This window comes from Scyliorhinus torazame, chromosome 12, assembly GCF_047496885.1.
Source record: "Scyliorhinus torazame isolate Kashiwa2021f chromosome 12, sScyTor2.1, whole genome shotgun sequence".
Taxonomy (NCBI): domain Eukaryota; kingdom Metazoa; phylum Chordata; class Chondrichthyes; order Carcharhiniformes; family Scyliorhinidae; genus Scyliorhinus; species Scyliorhinus torazame.
In genome coordinates this window covers 211,368,286-211,390,934 of record NC_092718.1, presented here as the reverse complement: position 1 = coordinate 211,390,934, position 22,649 = coordinate 211,368,286, and the positions used below count along the sequence as shown (strand labels likewise).

Here is a 22,649-nt window from a genome sequence, read left to right as displayed (position 1 = left end):
ATTCCCGGCTTGGTTCACTGTCTGCAGAATCTGCACGTTCTCCCAGTGTCTGCGTGGGTTTCCTCCCACAGTCCAAAGATGTGCTGGTTAGGTGGATTGGCCGAGATAAATTGCCCCCAAAAAGGTTAGGTGGGTTACTGGGATAGGGTGGAGGTGTGGGCTTAAGTGGGGTGCTCCTTCCAAGAGCCGGTGCAGACTCGATGGGCCGAATGGCCTCCTTCTGCACTGTAAATACTAAGCCGGGAATCGAACCCGGATGCCTGGAAATTGCAACACACCCTCTGGTTCTTCCAGTCTGTGGCACACAACATGAATGCTTTGTTTGCCACGATTGTTATGCTCCCTACCCCACCAGAGAGCAGTGTAATCCCCTAGGAATGGCAACACAGACCAGCGGCTGGATTCTTCTCTCCAATCCATGAGGCAATCAAAATTAATCCAGATGAATCACCCTAATAAATGTGACAAAATACATATTCTCGAAGAGGTGATCTCTGCCCCTGTACAAATAGGTTCAGCTCTCGCCCGAAGGGGTTAAGAGAGTCAGCATTCAATGCACAGCAGGACTGCCTGTCCCAGAATTCACTGTTCTCCCCCAAAACAATCACGCCTCGACATCCAAGTCAGTCGCCACCCTCCCCCACCCCCAAGCCCTCCCCAATCTATTTTGTTGAACCAAACTGTCCACACAAGCTCAATTCATTCCCCTTTAGGAAAGCCTACATTTCCCCAAAATTGAGCTAAAAATGAATGGAAAAGGACCTGATATGGCACGTAAATTATACTTCGAACATGTAGCTACATGGCAGTAGCAAAGTAAAGATCGCAGGTGTTCACAGCCAAATAAATATTAATACGGAGCTTCCCAGGGAGATAGTAAAAAGGGTGAGCAAGCTTTTGGTCAAAGAACAAGGTCTTAAAGGTGCCTTTTGAAAAGATGGAGGGAATGCCACTGTTCAGGAACAAGGCAGTTGAAGGCACAGCAACAGAGATTTGGGGAGAGGCCAGAGGGATTTTAAAACCTAGGTTAGGTTTGAGGGGCACCAGAGACACAAGAGGAGGAAAGCAAGTTCATCTTTCAAAAATAAAAATCTTAAGAGCAAGAAAGACCAGAATCAACAAAATCTAAGAAACACGGGAATTGGACGTGTGGGGGCTTTTCACAGCAAATTCATACTTCAGACAATAAAAGATTATTATTAGTCAGTGCCTAGAGCTTCCTCCCAAAAGTAGTCAGGGGAATGTTACTGTGACAGTACGAACACAAAACAGGGGCTGGTTTAGCACAGTGGGCTAAAGAGCTGGCTTATAATATAGACCAAGGGCAGCAGCACGGGTTCAATTCCCGTGCCGGCCTTCCCAAACAGGTGCCGGAATGTGGCGACCAGGGGGCTCTTCACAGTAACTTCATCGAAACCTACTTGTGACAATAAGCGATTATTATTATTACAAAGCAGAGAGTAGTCCAGAGTGGAGGCTGCTCCACACAGGATAGGGGGAGATACTTACTGTACAGATTGTGGCACTTCTGACAACCAGAGTTTACCTGGTGTCCGAGGGGTTGGGCATGAGAGAGAAGACGGATTAGGTACAACACAAGAGACAATCACCTGGGCCAACTTTTCCAGCGCAGTTCATAAAATGACACTTGCACTTTTCCCAGTGATTCAAGGGTGGAGTGGGAGGGGAATGGGGGGAGGGGGAAGGGTTTGGGAAATGGGGGGGGGGGGGGGGGAAAGAGGGAGGGGGGGAAAATGGGTGGGTGGGTGGGGGGGAAAGAAGAGAGAGAGGAAAGGGCGTCACTTACAATTCTGCGAAGGAGCCCCGGGTGAGTGGGCTGTGCAGAGCAAGGTCCCTGTGCAGCGTGCAGCGTGCAGCGCTCAGTGACAATCCCGCTCCCACTCGCTACACTCCCAACAGCTGACACTTGGCTCGTGGCTCGTGGCTCGTCGCCCGTCGCTTTCGTTTTCCTCCACCGCTTTAAATGTCCTGGCCAATGGACAAATAAATGACAGGAGCACCGGCAGCCGGGGAGGGACAAACCACCAGGCAACTCGAAATTGCGATCACGTTCCGCACTTGGTCTTGTCCATTCCAAGCTGAGTTAAAATAAAGGGGCGTGATGAAAAATGAAAGCAAAATTAGCTGGGGTAATTCGGACATGAAAACGGGGAATCTCAGCAGTTCTGGCAGCATCTGTGCACAGAGACATCCGGTTGAGGAGATTTATCAGTGTTGCAATTTTTTCTTTTAACCCATCCTTAAAGTTACAAAGCCAACGTGCAGAGTGGACAGGGCAAACCCTTATTGCTTGCTCCAAAAAAACAATGCAAATCCAAACTGACCCCCCAATTCATGGTCTCCACAAGAGGAGGCGCAAAGGTCCAAGCTGACAAGAAAAATCATCGCGCCTCGCTCGATCTGATGGCCCAGCACAACGGTTAGCACTGTTGCTTCACAGCGCCAGGGTCCCAGGTTCGATTCCCGGCTTGGGTCACTGTCTGTGCGGAGTTTGCACGTTCTCCCCCGTCTCCGTGGGTTTCCTCCGGGTGCTCCGGATTCCTCCCACAAGTCCCGAAAACGTGCTGTTCGGTAATTTGGACATTCTGAATTCTCCCTCAGTGTACCCGAACAGGTGCCAGAGTGTGGCGACTGGGGGATTTTCACAGTAACTTCATTGCAGTGTTAATGTAAGCCTACTTGTGACAATAAAGATTATTATTAGATAACAATCAGGGGTTATTCTATGATGAAAGGCTAAGCAAATTGGGTTTATATTCTCTGGAGATTAGAAAAATGAGAGGCAATTTCATTGAAACCTACAAAATTCTGAGGGGGTTTGATAGGGTGGATGCAGAGAGATTGTTTTGGGGGAATCTCAAACACGCGGACACAGTCTCAGGATAAGGAGCCAATCGTTTAGGACTGGGATGAGGAGAAATGTCTTCGCTCAAAGGGTTGTGAATCTTTGGAATTCTCTACCCCAGAGTGTTGTGGATGCTCCATCGTTGAATATATTTAATGCTGAGACAGGCAGAATTTTGGTCTCTGAGGAAATTAAAGGAAGCGGGTAGGAAAATGGAGTTGAAGCCAATGATCCAGTTAAGATTGCATTAACTGGCGGTGCATGCTCGATGGGCCGAGTGGTCTACTGCTCCTATTTCTTGTGTTCTTATATTACAAAATTTTAAAAATGGGGAACACAACAATCTTTAGATGGCTGACAACATATCCCGTGGCTTTGGCATTATCGACTCCAGACAGAACTGAAACTTATACTCAGAACTCTTTAAAATATGAACATTCAAATTGCTCGCAAATCTCACAAATCATTTTGATGAGGATGCACTGCAAACAGAACAAGAGTATCACACATCAGCTGACTTGTCACCCTGGGTGATCCGAAGGGTGATTTGAATTGAATGGGTCACTCATGACCGTCTCAAAAGCTCTCAACATGTGAAAGGTCAATGGGAAGAGGAAACAACCCGCTATCCTTTTTTGGAAGAAGAACTTTGAACTCATAATTGGTCACATGATTTAAGGCAGTCACATTCATTACTTGTTCTTCTTAAAGATAAAAGCAGAAAAGCCACCGAAGCAGCTGCAAGACAACCCAGAGCATGTGTAAAACAGCTGTACCTTGAAAGCGGAAGAAGGAATCTCTCCGTAGCCTGTTTCGAGGACACCTGAGAACCAGCCTCCTTGAAATTCAACTGCAAGGGGCTTCACAGCTTACTGAGATTCCTCCAATTTTCAAGACCTCCACTCCAGCGAAAGTATCAATTCAACTGAGAAACTACAGGCCTGTTATGACATTATTACAACTTCATGGAATCTTAGACTTTACAGTGCAGAAGGAGGCCATTCGGCCCACCGAGTCTGCACCGGCAATTGGAGAGAGCACCCTACTTAAGCCCATGTCTACACCCTATCCCTGTAACCCAGTAACCCCACCTAACCTTTTGGACACTTAGCATGGTCAATGCACCTAACCCGCACATCTTTGGATTGCGGGAGGAAACTGGAGCACCTGGAGGAAACTCACGCAGACACGGGGAGAAAGTGCAAACTCCGCACAGACGGAGACCCGAGGCTGAAATTGAACTCGGATCCCTGGAGCTGTGAGGCAGCAGTGCTAATCACTGTGCCACCATGCCGCTTGTAATTGTATTGTTTTCTTCTTCACCTGTATCTGATCTTTGTGGATGTGGTAGTGGGTGAGAGACATTGCGTTAAATGGTCTGGGGCTAGTGTGTGGCAATACATAATTTTCCTAATTTTTAAATTTCACAGGCTTGCTGCTGGGAATTTGTTAAATTGGGACAACGCTTGGAGGGGAAGCAAATACACAATAACCTCACACATTACAACACTCTGATAACAGACAATAATAAAGCATATAAATTCTGTCCATGACAATTTGTTAAAGCGTAGTAGGAGTTCCATCGCCAGATCTGGGATGGATCTGTCCAGCCTGTAAAGTTCTCAACGTGGCTGCTCTCACTGTTTTCCTTTTCGTTCTGAAACTATTTTTCCATCCAGTTTCGCAGCCTTGCATGCCATTCATTAATTCTCAAAGTGGGACCCAGTAAAACGCCTTTTTAACTAAAGGCCACATTATTTGGTTCTGTGTGGGACATCACTGGGCTCCAGACCGATGTGATTGCTCCAAGTGGCATCCATAGTGCTCTGGATCAATGAGGTTCAGTACAGAACAATGCCACACTCTGGACGAATGTGATTGCATCTTGCACAGTAGACGTCTGAGCAGCGTGTCCATAAGACATAGGAGCGGAAGTAAGGCCATTCGGCCCATCGAGTCCACTCCACCATTCAATCATGGCTGATTTCAACTCCATTTACCCGCTCTCTCTCCATAGCCCTTAATTCCTCGAGAAATCAAGAATTTATCAACTTCTGTCCTCAGAGGAATAGCGTGCGATTCTGTTTAACAGTAAAGTCATGATGCAGATCCACATGAGCCTGGGCCCATTGCTCAGTGAGATTCTGGCCAGGAAAACTTTGGTGCCCAGGTGAAAGAACTTCACTGAAGAACTGGTGCATTAAAAAATAATTCTAATCTCATGCGAGACGTTAATGTTGCTTTTGGGCTTGACAGCACAACCCAGATGCAGCATGGAACTGAAATGGTTAACCAAAGCACATCACTAGGAGGTGAGGGAATAATCAGAGGCTCATCCTCTCTTTTCATGCTTTTTTTTTAGTAAGGCTGTCGTTATGCATCAGCTGAATTAAGGTTTAGATCCTGACGTGTCACTTTAATTATTCCCACACTTGGGGATGGCACTCGAGAAAACCACATCTTATCACAAGCCCCTTTTTAAAAAAAGACTTGTGCAATTTAAATTGACACGAGGCATAATTGCCACGTTATTTTGGTGTCTGCAGAAGTCAAGAGTTCAGTGAAAAGATTAGGAGGTGAATGGAGAAGCAATGAGCTCCCCAGCAAATGAAAATGAAAATGAAAATCGCTTATTGTCACAAGTAGGCTTATTGACCCGATGTCAGGAAGTTCCGCTCTTAGCTGTCAGGGAGGGAACCTCCTTCGATCAACTGAAATCTGAGTCAGCAGATGCTGCGGTGATTGGGCCGATTCAAACACCTCCTCCGGGACCTGAAACACGCACCGGCCCTGACACTAAAAACCCTCCTCTCTCTCCCCCACAGCTGCAGGAAGTGTTTGGTTGGCCCAATTCCTGATTAGTACAAAATCTTGAACTTTTATCTCAAGAGGCCACACGGAGCACTGGAAACGCTCACAGCGGACAGTGGATTCCTTGCTGAGGGCTGTTGTGACAATGGAATTTCACTCAGCATTTGATCAATCTCCCAAATTACTGAGCCCTCAACACTCAGGAAGCCGCAAAGCATGTTACAACCATGGCCTAGGTAAGGTGCTCTATCCAAGGGTTAATGCAGACTCGATGGGCTGAATGGCCCCCTTCTGCATTGTAGGGATTCTATGATTCTGTAAACAATGAAGCGCTTTTTGAATTTCAGATATTATTATAATAGGAAACGTGACAGCCAATTTAGGCACAGCAAGCTCCCACGAACAGCAATGCAATAATGACCAGATCATTACTTTTTAGAAATTTTCATTGATGGTGTCACGGAATCACAGAATACTACAGTGCAGAAGAGGCCCTTCGGCCCATCGAGCCTGCACCGATGCATGAAAGGCCCTGACCTGCCCACCTAATCCCACTTGCCAGCACTTGGCCCGTAGCCTTGAATGTTATGACGTGCCAAGTGCTCATCCAGGTACTTTTTAAAGGATGTGAGGCAACCCGCCTCTACCACCTCCCGGCAGCCAGTACGCCTTGTGAGACCTACCCAGATCCCGCGAGGAGTCTGGATCAGGATTCCACCCATAATGGGCGTGACCAAGTCGCGCTCACTTAAGTTGGTGTTAAACACACTTCAGCAAGCTCACCCGGGATCCACCGGCCCCCTCGGAATCTACTGGCCTCCCACGGATGCCCCAACTGGCGCCATTCAGCCCTGGTCCACACAAACGTGGACCTGGCGGAACGGCACCCGGGGTCTCCCACGCCATCGGAGGTCCACGGGTGGTCAAGGATATGGCAGGGTGACCCCCCTGGCCCTCCCCCTGGAATGTGGGCACCTTGGCACTGCCACCCTGGCACAGCCAAGGTGCTCAGGTGGCACGGCCAAGCTGGCAGGAGCACTGCCAGGTGCCATGGTGGCAGTGCAAGGGTGTCTGGATGCCAGGGTGGTATTGCCAATGGTCAGGGCCTGAGGGGGCCATGCTCATGAAAAGAGGGTGGCGGGGTTATGGAGAGTGGAGGGAGTTGCAGGGCAGGTAAGAAGGGGCCTCTGGGAGGTTGGGGGGAGCTAAGGACGGGGTTCTTGGAAGGAGGGGGGTGGGGTAAGGCCCATGTGTGTGGGGATGACATTGTCCATGGGTCAGGGGTGGACCCACAAGCTCACTTAGAGATCGGGGCGCCCTTTCAAAATGGCGGCCCGATCTCTGAGTTCAGCTCCCCAGTGATGAAAAAAATTCTACATGGGGGCTAAACTGGTGAGGAACTCCCCAAGGCCCACAAAAGGTGACTAAGTGTCATTGAATAGCGATGGGGAACTCGCCAGCAGAGTTGGTGGGAAACTCCCTGCAAAACCCGCCACAAATGACACTTAGAAAGTTTTCCATTAGATTGCACCCTCTGTCTTTAAACGGGAACACTCTCAACCATAGTGTCATCACTAAAGTGGACATCTTGTACAATTGGGCCACAAATGGCTGGGAGCCCGAAACAATGGAACCAGAGGACACAGCAGAAGGTGGCGGGTGGGTCATGTGTATGAGAGGGGTTGAGGGGGGGGGGGGGGGGGGGGGTGGCGGAAGGTGCTGTGGGTTGGGCATGTCGTGTAAGTTCAAAGCCAATCTGCGGAATCAATCCTTCATTGAGTGAGTGGTCAATCTACGGGACAAGCTTCCTCGGGGTCAGTAAGAAGTCTTACAACACCAGGTTAAAGTCCAACAGGTTTGTTTCGAATCACTAGCTTTCGGAGCACTGCTCCTTCCTCAGGAGGTAGGTTCTACCTCTTCATTCACACGAGGAAGGAGCAGTGCTCCGAAAGCTAGTGATTCGAAACAAACCCTTTGGGTTTTAACCTGGTGTTGAAAGACTTCTTACTGTGCTCACCCGAGTCCAATGCCGGCATCCCCATATCATGGCTACCATCGGTCGACAGTGGAAGTAGCTAGCTCTGATACATTGAAATGCAAATTTGATTGATTATTTTTGGAATATAAGGTTTGGGCTCTCCAACACTGGGACATTCTTTCATTCTGGGTTCGTTCCAGACTAATTGTTCAATAGCTCCAGCATCATTATCATGCAGCTAGCAGGCTGGTCAAGGTGAACGAGATAAGCCTTGGTCCTTCCTTCACTCCCAATTCCAATGTACAGCAGTTCATCACAAGGCAGACGGAAGTATGTACTTATGCATGGGTTATTCTGTGAGGCAATCAGGAACCAAGCCCAGCAATTGAGTAAATAGAGTAACTGTTGGAAACTGTGGAAACAAAGGGCTTTGACACATTGTTTGTCAAGCAGAGCTTGAAGAAGGCTGGATTGTCTGCTCACTGATTCCTCTGCATTGCCCATTCACTGACACCTATGAAATAGGAGCAGGACTAGTCATTTGGCCCCCATACACTTTTAAGGTATTCATCAGTTTATATTTAAGTAGCACCTTTTAACATAATAAAACATCCCAAGACACTTCACGGGAGTGTTACAATGCCAAAGGTTGACACTGAGCCATGTAAGGCAATGTTGGGGCAAGTGACCAGAAGCTCGGTCCAAGAGGTAGGTTTAAAGGAATGTTTTAAAGGAGGAAAGAGAAGCAGCGAGGCGGAGAGATGTAGCGAGGCGGAGAGATGTAGCAAGGGAATAAACTCCAGAGATCAGTGCCTAGGAACCTGAAGTCTTACAACACCAGGTTAAAGTCCAACAGGTTTGTTTCGATGTCACTGAGGAAGGAGCAGCGCTCCGAAAGCTAGTGACATCGAAACAAACCTGTTGGACTTTAACCTGGTGTTGTAAGACTTCTTACTGTGCTCACCCCAGTCCAACGCCAGCATCTCCACATCATAGGAACCTGAAGGCAGAGTCACTAATGAAGGAGCAATCACAGTTGGGGATGCGCAAGAAGCCAGAATAAAATGAGTATAGATATGTGGGATAGTTAGGGTGTTTTGGGACTGGTGGAGATCACAGACGTAGGAAGGTGTAAGGCCATAGAAGGTTTTGAAAAAAAAAAGATCATTTCCAAATTGAGGCATTGTTTTAACTGGCAGTTAGCCTGGACCAGTGAGCACAGAGTGGACAGGTGAACAAAGTAAATATATTGTTAACTGACTTCTCTTTAAAGCAAAACAATTTTTGGGCAGCACGGTCGCATAAGTGGTTACCATTGTGGCTTCACAGCGCCAGGGTCCCAGGTTCGATTCCCCGCTGGGTCACTGTTTGTGCGGAGTCTGCGCGTTCTCCCCGTGTGTGCGTGGGTTTCCTCCGGGTGCTCCGGTCTCCTCCCACAGTCCAAAGATGTGCAGGTTAGGTGGATTGGCCATGATAAAATTGCCCTTAGTGACCAAAAAGGTTAGGAGGGGTTATTGGGTTACGGGGATAGGGTGTAAGTGAGGGCTTAAGTGGGTCGGTGCAGACTCGATGGGCCGAACGGCCTCCTTCTGCACTGTACCATGTTCTTGCAGGAGAAAAAAGCATTCAGTGATATTGTCGTCACTGAATCTCCCACTATAAACATCTTGGGAATTACCACTGACCAGAAACTGAACTGGACCAGCCATATAAATACTGTGGCTACCAGAGCAGGTCAGAGGCTAGGAATCCTGCGGAGAGTAACTCACCTCCTGACTCCCCGAAGCCTGTCCACCACCTTCAATGCACAAATCAAGAGTGTGATGGAGCACTCCCCAGTTGTCTGGATGAGTACAGCTCCAATAACACTTAAGCGTGGCACCACCCAGGATGCTTGATTGGCACCCCTTCCACAAACATTCACTCCCTCCACCACCGACGCACAGTGTCGGCTGTGTGCATCATCTACAAGATACACTGCAGGAACTCACTCAGGCTCCTTAGGCAGCACCTTCCAAACCCACGACCATTTTGAAGGACAGGGGAAGCAGATACCTGGGAACCCCACCACCTGGAGGTTCCCCTCCAAGTCACTCCCCACCCCTCCTTCAATGTCGCTGGGACAAAATCCTGGAACTCACTCCCTAACAGCACTGTGGGTGTCTTTACACTGTGTGGACTGCAGGGTGAAGACAAGACACCACCGCCTTCTCAAGAGGCAATTAGGAATGAAGTCACACGGGATCAGGGGTGAACTGGCAAGGTGGATACAGAACTGGCTAGGCCATAGAAGGCAGAGGGTAGCAATGGAGGGATGCTTTTCTAATTGGAGGGCTGTGACCAGTGGTGTTCCACAGGGATCAGTGCTGGGACCTTTGCTCTTTGTAGTATATATAAATGATTTGGAGGAAAATGTCACTGGTCTGATTAGTAAGTTTGCAGACGACACAAAGGTTGGTGGAATTGCGGATAGCGATGAGGACTGTCTGAGGATACAGTAGGATTTAGATTGTCTGGAGACTTGGGCGGAGAGGTGGCAGATGGAGTTTAATCCGGACAAATGTGAGGTAATGCATTTTGGAAGGGCTAATGCAGGTAGGGAATATACAGTGAATGGTAGAACCCTCAAGAGTATTGAAAGTCAAAGAGATCTAGGAGTACAGGTCCACAGGTCATTGAAAGGGGCAACACAGGTGGAGAAGGTAGTCAAGAAGGCATACGGCATGCTTGCCTTCATTGGCCGGGGCATTGAGTATAAGAATTGGCAAGTCATGTTGCAGCTGTATAGAACCTTAGTTAGGCCACACTTGGAGCATAGTGTTCAATTCTGGTCGCCACACTACCAGAAGGATGTGGAGGCTTTAGAGAGGGTGCAGAAGAGATTTACCAGAATGTTGCCTGGTATGGAGGGCATAAGCTATGAGGAGCGATTGAATAAACTTGGTTTGTTCTCACTGGAACGAAGGAGGTTGAGGGGAGACCTGATAGAGGTATACAAAATTATGAGGGGCATAGACAGAGTGGATAGTCAGAGGCTTTTCCCCAGGGTAGAGGGGTCAATTACTAGGGGGCATAGGTTTAAGGTGAGAGGGGCAGGTTTAGAGTAGATGTACGAGGCAAGTTTTTTACGCAGAGGGTAGTGGGTGCCTGGAACTCACTACCGGAGGAGGTAGTGGAAGCAGGGACGATAGGGACATTTAAGGGGCATCTTGACAAATATATGAATAGGATGGGAATAGAAGGATACGGACCCAGGAATTGTAGAAGATTGTAGTTTAGTCGGGCAGTATGGTCGGCACGGGCTTGGAGGGCCGAAGGGCCTGTTCCTGTGCTGTACATTTCTTTGTTCTTTGTTGTTCTTTGAATGAGCAACAACTGCTGGCCCGGCCAGCGAGGCCCACATCCCCGTGAGAATGAATAATTCTTTTTAAAAAGGGACTAGATGCCAAAGACTGGTTTTGACACCATGCCTAAAGGTTTAATTGAGAAAAATAATAAAAGCTTTAATTGATTAAAAGATTTAATTGAAAACACCTTTCTGCAGTTTGGTCCTCCCTGGCTGAGGGGGCGCTCGCGGACCTTTCTGCTGGAAGGATGAGAGCGGAGAGTCTTGCAGCCCCTGTCAGCTCAGAGGGTGGGAGAGTCGGTCCATGTGGTGCTGCTCTCTGTAAGAGTTTGGAGGCCGGAGCTGGGCAGGTTTATTGTGGGTTGTTGCAGCGTGAGTGCCTCACATCCCGGGTCCAGGAGCTGATCCAGGTCCCTGCGGGAGCCGCATTTCTCGGGTTAGTAACCAGTCCGGGGGAAAAGATTTAACAATATCACTTTTAATGTTGTCCGTGTGTAAAACCCTCTGCTCAGCGCTTCTCCACAGTGTGGCACGCTCCTTGCGCCTCAGCTGTTAGAATGCTGCGACTGTAACAATCTCAGTGGTTACTGTTGCCATTTTCTGATACAGTAACAACTCCAATCCCAGCCTCTCTCATGTTGCTGCTGGCATCAGGGTGCTTTCCTTCAAAAACCCACCCGTGCCAAGTTTATCCCCCGCCCCCCCCCCTCAATCTCTTCTGCGGACGAGGGTACACGGTACAATAACAATCTTTATTGTCACAAGTAGGCTTACATTAACACTGCAATGAAGTGACTGAAAATCCCCCGAGTCGCCACATTCCGGCGCCTGTTCACGGAGGGAGAATTCAGACTGTCCCATTCACCTAACGAGCACATCTTTCGGGAATTATTGGGGGAAACCAGAGCACCCGGAGGAAACCCACGCAGACACGGGGAGAATGCTCCGCACAGATCGTGACCCAAGCCAGGAATCGAACCTGGAAGCCTGGCGCTGTGAAGCAGCAGTGCTAACCACTGTGCTAAGGGACGCAGAACTGCAATTGCCAATTGCCCCCCCCCCCGCCCCCAGGCATTTGAAAACGTTTATTGATGGGACGTGGGCTTAGCTGGCTCGACCAGCATTTATTGCCCACCCCTAGTAGTTAGATGGTTGTGGTGAGCTGCGGCTGCCTTGAACCGCTGCTGTCCCTGCAGTGTAGCTCCACCTAAGTGTGCTGTTAGGGAGGGAGATCCAGCGACAGTGAAATGTTCCGGCCGTGCCTTCGAGCAGGGCTTCCCTTCACCACCTGGACTGCAGTGCTCCAGGAAGTTGGCTCGCTGCCTGCCACCTTCCCAAGGGCAGTCACGGAAAGGCAATAAAATGCCAGTGATGGCTCACAGTCCATTTAATGAATCAAAAAAAAAGCACTGAAGGGTCCGCCTGCTCGGGTCGGAATATATCAGCCACCCGCTCAATTAAGTCATTGGGCATTGAAGCAGCAAATCACTTGGTTTGAGAAGGAGCTTGCATTTATATAGCACAGCGTCACGATGCATCATTTGACCTGTGAAGTACCTGTGAGGGGTTGTCACTATTATTGCTGTAAACAGAGACATGTTGCTGAAGCTTTTCATCTTGCACTTATCAGGACAAATGTGAGAAAGCCAAAATTTCAAAAGATCGCAACTGTTTATGCCGTGGGAGGAAAGCGTGCTGATTGGTTTGCAAATCAATTCTGATCAGTCGAGGGTGGCACAGTGGTGCAGTGATTAGCACTGCTGCCACACGGCGCTGAGGACCCGGGTTCAATCCCGGCCCCCTGTCAGTGTGGAGTTTGCACATTCTCCCCGTGTCTGTGTGGGTTTCACCCCCACAAAAGAAAGATTTGCAGGGTAGGTGAATTGACCACGCTAAATTGCTCCTTAATTGGAAAAAAAACAATTGGGTATTCTAAATTTATATATTTTTTGTAAAACCTGATCAGTCAAGGTGTTGCTGTGGTGAAAGCAACAGGGACGTATGGGCTTCTCGAGCTCCCGGGTAATTCAGCAAAGGCGCAATGATTGAACGTATTCCTTTTGTTTGCAGAGAATGGGTCTCTGTGTATGAATGTGTGTCGTTTCTAGTAAATGTAAATGAGCTACCTTACAAGCTTAACTGATTTTCTAAAATCGGTTGTTTGTGTAGCTGTCTGCGCCTTCCGGGTTGTTCAGCAAGTGCTGCCAGATCACATCTAAGAGTGGACGTTTTGTTTTGGATTTTGTAAGCGTGGACTGGTTGAGTACGGCCTGCAACAAACAACTGAAGCAACACATTATTTGATTTGATCAGCCAATTACTGGATTGTTTGGCTTAGTATCTGGCATCACACAGTCTTTGAAATTTCTTGACATTATATCAGTAGTCACTGTCGTAATGTGGGAAACATGGCAGCCAATATGTGCACAGCAAGATTCCACAGATCGCATTGAGTGACCAGATAATCTTTTATTAGTGATGTTGGCTGAGGGACAAATATTGCCAGAACATTGGGGAGAAGTCCCTGTTATTCTTCACAGTGCAGTGGATTCCTTTACGTCCACTTGATTTGGATTGGATTTTGTTTATTGTCACGTGTACCGAGGTACAGTGAAAAGTATTTTTCTGTGAGCAGCTGAACTGATCATTAAGTACATGAAAAGAAAAGGAAATAAAAGAAAATACATAATAGGGCAACACAAGGTACACAATGTAAGTATACAGGGGTGTAGTGTTGATCAGCTCAGTCCATAAGAGGATCGTTTAGGAGTCTGCTAACAGCGGGGAAGAAGCTGTTTTTAAGTCTGTCCGTGCGTGTTGTCAGACTTTTGTATCTCCTGCCCGATGGAAGAAGTTGGAAAGGTGAGTAAGCCGGGAGGGAGGGGTCTTTGATTATGCTGCCCACTTTCCCCAGGCAGCGGGAGGTGCAGATGGAGTCAATGGATGGGAGGCAGGTTCATGTGATGGACTGGGCGGTGTTCACGACCCTCTGAAGTTTCTTGCGGTCTTGGGCCGAGCAGTTGCCGTACCAGGCTGTGATGCAGCCAGATAGGATGCTTTCAATGGTGCATCTGTAAAAGTTGGTAAGAGTTAATGTGGACATGCCAAATTTCCTTCGTTTCCTGAGGAAGTAAAGGCGCTGTTCAGCTTTCTGTTGTGAGAGAATAGCCAGGGCCTTGGTTTAATGTATTAGCTGAAAGTCGCTACCTCTCACAGTGCAGCCCAGTATTGCACTGCACTGAGTGTCGACCTAGATTTTGTGTCCACGGCTCTGGAGCGAGCCTTGAACGCACAACCTTGACGTGATACCCACTGATTAGGGGGTGAAGGGGAGGTGACTCAGCCTCTCTATTTAATATTCCTCCAGATTATAGTCCCTGATATGCTGTTGTTTTTTTTTATTGTAGATTTTCTCCTTGGGCTCGTTGTTACTGCGCACCTTATAAACGGAGTCTGTGAGCCAGGAGGGAGGTGTATGATATACAGGTAAGAGGGAGAGTCATCGATACCATCTGGTATGGCTATGCCACTCTGTGGCATTCAGACAACGCCAGTGACCCGTAAGAACAAAAGAAACATGAGCAGGAGTGGACCACTCGGCCCACCGAGCCTGCTCCACCATTCAATATCATCATGGCCGACCTTGGCGTTCAGCTCCGTTTTCCCCGCCGCTCCCCATATCCTTTAATTTCCCGAGAGATCAAAATTCTGTCAATCCTAGACTTGAATATATTCAACGAGGGAGAGAATTCCAAACTCTTTGAGTAAAGTAATTTCTCCTTGTCTCGGTCCTATTCGATCAGCTCCTTATCCTGAATCTGTGCCCCCTGAATCTGTGCCCCCCCCCCCCCCCCCCCCTCCCATTTTTTAGATTCTTCCACCAGCGGGAGCCATCTCTGTGTCCGCCCTGTCAAACCCCCTCAGAACCTTGTTGGTTTCAATGGGATCACCCCTCATTCTTCAAAACCCCAGAGAATATCGACCCAATTTACTCAGCCTCTACTCATAGGACAACCATCTCAAGGACCAATTGAGGGAACATTCATTATTCCCCCTCCAATGCAAGTAAATCCCCTCTTAAATGTGGAAACCAAAACTGCGCAAGGTGGCTGGAATTTTCCAGCTGTTCGCACTGATGGGCTTTTGGTCCTGCTGACGATACACCCCGTGTCGCAGGTTTCCTGATGACGAGGATTGCTGACAATGGCAGGGTCAGAAGATCATGCCTCCAGCCAATTGTGTGTGTGTTTTCGAGGAAATGTCCCGTCCAGTGTTCCAGATGTGGGGTCACCAAGACTTTAGTAACTTGAGAAAGCCAGTGGCAGTGGAACAGCGATTTATTTAGTTGTGTACAATATTCTGCTCACGGCAGCAACTTGCTCCCACTCCAGTCCTGGCTGGGAGAACTAACCACACCAGGCCCTGCTTTGGGCCGGCTTTTATGTGTAATCTGTAACAAGCTCCAGCTGGGTGGCCTCCGCCCCTATCTGGGAAGCTCGTACTTAACGGGTCCTATGGTGGAGTAATGGGTTTACGTGTGGTCTTCGTGTGGATTATAACAAAAGCCATGCACAATTGTAACAAGATTTCTTTATTCTTGTACACCAATCCCCTTTCAATAAAGGCCAACATACCATTTGCTTTCCCAATTCCGCGCTGCACCTGCGAGCTAACTTTCTTTGATCCTTGTACGAGCAAGCTTCTGACCAACAACACTTAAGTTTTATACCTTTTAAAAAATAAAAAAAATATTTTTTATCCCTATGACCAATGTCAATAACTTTACATTTTCTTACATTATAATCCATCTGCCAACTTGCCCACTCCCCTAACCTGTTTATATATCTTTACAGTTTCTCTGTGTCCTCCCTGCAGCTAACCTTTCCCCCCAGCTTGGTGTCATCAGCTAACTTTGATATGCTACCCGCCACCTCTTCATTTTAAGTCATCATGTGGCGATGCCGGCGTAGGACTGGGGTGAGCACAGTAAGAAGTTTTACAACACTAGGTTAAAGTCCAACAGGTTTGTTTCGATGCCATCAACATAGATTGTGAATAGGTGAGACCCCAGTACTGATCCTTGCAGCCCCCCACAATTTAATGACGGCCGACTTTAAAAAGGCCCGCATTTTCCCAATAGCTGACGTTAGGCTAACTGGCCTGTAGTTCACTGTCTTCTCTCTAACCTCCTTTCCTGCAAACCGGTGCAATATTTGTCAACTTCTAACCTAGTGGGACCATTCCCAAATCTGAGAAATCTTGAAAAATCATAGCCAGCCCATCTACTGTCTCTGCAGCTATCTTTTAGAACCCTGGGGTTTAGGCCACCAGCCCAATGATTTGTCAGGTTTTAACCCCTCCAGTTTCTCCCAAGACTTCTTTCTCTGCTGATATTAATTTCCTCAGTTTCCTGATATCCGTCAGGTTACCGTCTGACCGGAAAACATGGTGCTCCTTTCCTTGCCCAATATGCAGTAGAGGTCTAACCGGGTACATTCGTTGCATAATTCCACCAACTGGAATATATTCGGCGTTCCCAGATAAACACACCTATTTCAGTAAACCCCCTCAGATCACCTCGGGCTACAAATGAACAGTAGTGACTCTTTAACAAAAGTCTTGAGTTCCTAATTCCTGAAAGCCTCTCCGCCACTTATAGGAATGGGATGAACTACTCACCTCTCGCCCACATGAACACAGCCACAGCAACGTTCAGGAGGCTCTGTACCATCCAAGACGAACGCTTGGCTTGATAAGTGCCCAAGCACTGGAGTTAATATCCACCCACCTGCGTTACTGGTCTGCTGGGTTGGAATGATCCTACCCCTTCTGCTTTACCATTTTATCACTTCTCAGCCTTTTGTTACTAGATACTGATTAACTTTTAGGGGATTTCTAGCAATATACCTGAGTCAGTTCTTGTAAAGAGCCATCCGTCGACTCACTTCCTCATGGCCCTGCAAATAATTTCCTTTTCAAGGATTCATACGATTCCAAGTAACTGGGGGAGGTACCTGTTGTGGTATCTCTCTGCACGACTATATTGCAACTAATTGTTTTGTTTATTAATTTATGGGATGTGGGCATCGTTGGTTAGTGTTGCTAACTTTAGCCTTAGTTTAATTGCTCTGTTTTATCACCTTTGCTCGAGTCGCCAGGTATCTTTCTGATACCGCCACGTGGTTCAAGTCTGAGTAATGATCAATAATCCAATACACCGCTTAGTAAGATTTAAATCAAAGCACATTTATTATACACAGTAATCGCTACTCATGCATAAATTCTACCTCTAAGCTACTTCTACGACTAACAGGCTAATACTTAACTCGGAACTGGCCCACCAGGACAGGGAAACAAATGGCCTTTCGTTCAGGTTCTGATCCTGCGGGATTCGAAGTTGGTACAGATTGGTAGCTAGGAGCGCCTATCTCGTAGCGAGCGTTGAAGTAAGACTTGCTGGATTTCAGCGATGGCTGGACTGGTCACTGTCAAGGGTTGGTTCGCGTTGCTGAGTGACCTGGTCAAGAAGAGAAGCAGAGGGCGCGGAAGGGTGGCAGAAGGGTCGATTTGAACTTGGGGCTCAATTCTTATAGTCCCCAGGGGCTTCCCGCCTTTCGGGGCGGACCCTGTACCTGGTTCCAAGTGATTGGACTTTGTCCCAATCACTTGGTTCGATATTCTCCAATGCTGGAGCGATTCCTTGATCGATGGGCGGTCTTGAGGTGGTCGTTCACCTCCCTTTGTGTAGGCTTCTGCTGGCGCCGACGAGTCTGGGTTGGCTTTATGTATCTGAATGTTGCTCATTGTTCCCGGGGATTGCTCATTAATATGCAGATGGCTGGTGTTTTGCTACGCTGATGGTTGCCGGTATCGATCTTGTCTGGCCTTTCCAGAGGTAAATACACACTCGACCCGCAGCTGCTTGTTTGTGTCCTGTTGGCTGACTTTCCCATCAGCCTTTGCCGTTCGCCATTTTAAATCGTGAGTTAGCCATTCTAAATCGGGAGTTGGCCATTTTAACCGGCTACATTAGGGCCAGCATTTATTGCCCATCCCTAGTTGCCCTTCAGAAGGTGGTGGTGAATCGCCGCCTTGAACTGCTGTAGTCCCTGAGGCGTAGGTACACCCACTGTGCTGGAACCAGGCGGAATGGCACCTGGGAGAGTCTCCTGGGCCATTGGAGGCACCTGGGTGGTCAGTGACAGTGCCGGTTGGCCCCCTGGTTCTCCCCCTGGAACGAAGACACCTTGGCTGCCAGGCTGGCACCTTGGCACTGCCAAAGGTCAGTGCCTGAGGGGCCAAGAAAGGAGGGTGGAGGGAGGGTTTGAAGGTTGGTGAGGGGGATGCAGGGCAGGTATGAAGTTTGGGGGAGGGTGAAGGGTGGGGAACCTGGAAGGAGGGGTGGGTGTCTGAAAGGGGGAGGCCCTGAGTGACCCCTTAGCGTGGTGTCATCACTTTGTTGGGGGGTGGGTGTTAATGCTCATGTGTGTGTGGAGTGACGTTACGCATGGTGTGGGGGACCCACAAGCCCATATAGAGATCGGGGCACCCTTTGAAAATGGTGGCCAATCTCTGAGCATCCGGTCTGGCCAGCGCGGTCAACTCCCCAGTGATGAAAATAATTCTAAGTGTGGGCTTAACTGGGGGGAAACACTCCAGCGCCCCCAAAAAGTGACGCAGTGTGGTTAGAGAGTGGTAGGGACTCGCCGATGCAGCTTGGGAAAAACTCCCAGCAAATCCTGCCACATATGACACTTCAAAACGTTTCCATTAGATAGCGCCCAAAATCTTTTACCTCTTAATGGGATGATGTACTCCCCGTACATTCCAGGAACAAAGCTACCACCATTGCCCAATCAGCCAGAGAAAACATAGGAGAAGATTTTGATGCCACGTTTGGGTGTGCACCAAAACATACCTTCCTCCATTTCCAGTCGTGCCAGAGGCACCATGGACAGAATATAACATGCGCTGGATTCTCCGTCGGCGGGATTCCCCGGTTCGTCGGCAGCGCACTCACGCCCGCGGATTTCCTGACGGTGTGGGGGTCCCCGCAATGGGAAACCACATTGGTCGGCTGCTGGGTCGGAGAATCCTGGTGCCGGCGGGGGAGCGCCGCACCAGAAAACGGGTGCAGAAGGGCGGAGAGACGGAGTATCCCGCCCCATATTTTTTTCGGGTAAGAGACTTGCCTGTACCGTCTCAGGGTCCAGGTAACAATTCTTTAACCCCAAAATGAAAAAAACCAATGCAAAACATTTGCGACGATGCTAATTCTAAATGGACATTCCTCAACGCATGTGAGGACTTGGAGGACTATCCCTACAGCCGTTCCTTCATCACACACAGGAGACATTGTCCTCAGAAAACAAAAGACATGCCAGAAGAAGACTGGGTGCCAAATGCCACTCCTGCATTCTTCCCTCCCCCCACGAAACCCGAAACCTCTCAACCACCTCCTGGCAGCGGCTCTATCGTGTTTATCATGATTAAATTATGGAGACCATAAAGCACAAAAGAAGAGATGGATCTCTATCGTGCAGCCCCACCACCATGCCACCTACGCAATGCATCCCACACCTAGAAGGAGCATGTTGAAAGGTGTTTTCCATTCAAAATAAATGTAAGTCGCTGAGGTTATTAAGGAAAAAACATTAGAGACTTCTGGTGGTGGTTTTGAAGGAGTAAGTCGCACATTTGGTGGCTCCCGCTCTGGTTGGACTTTTGGACCTTTTCCCCCGATTTTCTACCGGACTTGAATTGTAAAACTGATGACAGAGGCAATTGTGAACTGAATTCCCACATCGGTGCATGGAGAGAAGGACTAGAAGTGCTCGTAAAAGCAGAAATAGAAAGACAGAGAAGGCTTGGGATGAAGCTGCAGCAGGAGACAGAATGGCGGAGGACCGGACCTCTGGCTTGTCGACCCAGCGGTCAACGGAGCAGCTGATGCAAGTTATCCAGGAAGGCTTTGCTAAGCAGAGACGGGACTGCTTGGACCCGATAAAAGAGCCGATTGAGCGGCTGGACCTTAGATTGGACGCCCAAGACCGGGCGATCCAGAAGCTGGAGAAGGCGCTGGCTGAGCAGGAGGAACATCAAACTGCGGTGGAATTGGAGGTGGGGATGCTGAGAGACCAGCAGAAGAAGCTCCTGGAGAAGGTGGAGGACCTAGAGAATAGGTCCCGCCGGCAGAACTTGAGAATCGTTGGACTCCCGGAGGGGTCCGAAGGAGCGGACGCTGTGGCACACATCGCAGATACGTTTGAGAAGCTGCTGGGGGATGGGGCATTCTCCCGACCCTTGGAGGTGGACAGGGCTCACAGAGCACTCGCGAGGAAGCCGTGAATGGGAGACCCCCCAGGGCAATGGTGGTGAGATTCCACAGGTACTTGGATAAGGAGCGCATTCTACAGTGGGCCAAGCAGACGCGGAGCTGTAAGTGGGACAACAGTATCCTGCGGGTCCACCAAGACCCGAGTGTGGAGGTGGCCAGGAGAAGAGCAGGCTTCAACCAGATTAGGTCAATCCTTTTTAAGAAAAAGGTGAAGTTCGGACTGTTGTATCCGGCCCGTCTCTGGGTCACGTACGAGGAACGCACTTTTGTTTCAAGTCGCCTGAGGATGCGCTGGACTTCGTGAAAAGGAAAGGACTGGTGGTGGACTGAGAACCTTTGAACTTTGCTGCTGCGTTCATGTTTTTTTTTCTTTTTGTTTCTCTGTTCTTTCAAAAAAAGTTTCTTGTTATTTGTTTTGTGGAAGCTGTTTGTAATGCCTTCTGTATTGATTTGGGGCCAGTGACAGAGCTGAGTGAGTTAAGGTTTTCATTTGCAATGTTGGGGGATGGAGGTGTGCTTGTTTTGATCTTGGTGTTTTTCTGTTGGTCAATTGTGTGGGGATTGTTTGATGTTGGAGTTTGTTTGTATGAGCGGGTGGGGGGGGGAACAATAGTTGGGAGACTATCTGGCGCCAGGGCGAGCTAGGTCTCGGAAGCGCAGTGGGGGGTGTGCATATGTTCGGTTTATCAAAGGGGTTGGGTTACAGAGTGTTGTCACTAGGGGTGGAAGGGGGGGAAAATGTCCTGGTGACGAGTGAGGGACTTGGGCCAAGGGACAGAGAGGAGGTTGAGGGATGAGGGTGACTGGGGGCGGGCCCAAAAAAGGGGGTGGCTGATCGGCGAAGTGGGGGGGGGGGGCAATGAGCCCGCCAACTATGCTGATCACCTGGAATGTTCGAGGGTTAAATGGTCCGGTCAAGAGGGCACGTGTGTTCACGCATCTTAGGGGACTGAAGGCGGACGTGGTAATGGTGCAGGAGACGCACCTTAGAGTAACTGACCAGATTAGATTGAAGAAAGGCTGGGTCAGTCAGGTCTTTCACTCGGGACTAGATTCAAAGACTAGAGGGGTTGTGATCCTGATCAATAAGCGGGTGGTGTTTGCGGCGGGTAGAATAGTCTCGGATGTGGGAGGTCGGTACATTATGGTCAGTGGGAAACTGGAGGGGGTGCAGGTGGTATTAGTAAATGTGTATGCGCCAAATTGGGATGATGTGGAGTTTATAAAGAGGATGCTGGGGAAGATACCGGACCTGGACTCGCACAGGTTGGTCATGGGAGGGGACTTCAACACAGTTATTGACCCTGGCTTGGACCGGTCAAGCTCGAAAACGGGCAGTGAGCCAGCAAAAGGCAAAGGAACTAAAAGGCTTCATGGAGCAGATGGGGGGTTGGATCCATGGAGATTTGGGCAGCCGAGGGTGAAGGAGTTCTCCTACTCACACATGCATAAAGTGTACTCCCGGATTGATTTCTTCATTTTGAGCAGGGCCTTACTGGCAGGGGTGGTGGACACGGGGTACTCGGCGATCACAAACTCAGACACTGCTCCGCACTGGGTTGATCTGCAGGTTTGTAAAGACAGTAACCAGCGCCCACACTGGAGGTTAGATGTGGGACTTTTGGCTGAGGAAATGTATTCAGAACTACCTGCAGGTCAACGACATGGGAGAAATTTCAGCAGCGGTGGTCTGGGAAGCACTGAAGGTGGTGGTCAGGGGGGAGCTGATCTTGATACGGGCCCATAGGGAGAAGGTGGACAGGGCAGAGACGGACCGACTGGTAAAGGAGATACTACAGATCGATAGGAGGTATGCGGAGACCCCAGAAGCAGGGCTTTTAAGGGAACGGCGGAGGCTACAGGCGGAGTTCGGCTTGTTAACCACAGGGAGGGCGGTGGAGCAGCTGAGAAAGGCGAGGGGGGCGATCTATGAGTATGGAGAGAAGGCCAGCAGAATGCTTGCACAGCAGCTTAGAAAGAGGGAGGCAGCCAGGGAGATACGGAAAGTAAATGACGATGGGAACCTGGTTGGAGATTCAGCAGGGGTGAATAAGGTGTTTAGGGATTTCTACTGTAGGCTGTATAGGTCGGAACCCCCTACGGGGCCGGAAGGGATGAGGCACTTCTTGGGGGGGCTGAATTTCCCAAAGGTGGACGGGGAGCTGGTAGAAGGGCTGGGGGCCCCGATTGGGTTGGAAGAGATAGTGGAGGGTCTGAAGGCCATGCAGTCGGGTATTGCCCTGGGGCTGGACGGGTACCCAGTGGAGTTTTATAAAACGTTCTCTGGGATATTGAGGCCGGTGTTGATGAG

At 49.1% G+C, this 22,649-nt stretch overlaps 1 protein-coding gene across 1 annotated transcript in view; it reads left to right on the top strand.

Annotated features, from left to right (window-relative positions):
* The first annotated feature begins 11,262 nt into the window (after positions 1-11,262).
* nle1 (notchless homolog 1 (Drosophila)) overlaps positions 11,263-22,649 on the top strand; it is a 46,021-nt gene continuing 34,634 nt past the window's right edge. Inside the window, 2 exon segments of the mRNA XM_072469869.1 lie at positions 11,263-11,437; positions 14,409-14,487. The gene's annotated coding sequence lies outside the window, so the exon portion shown is untranslated.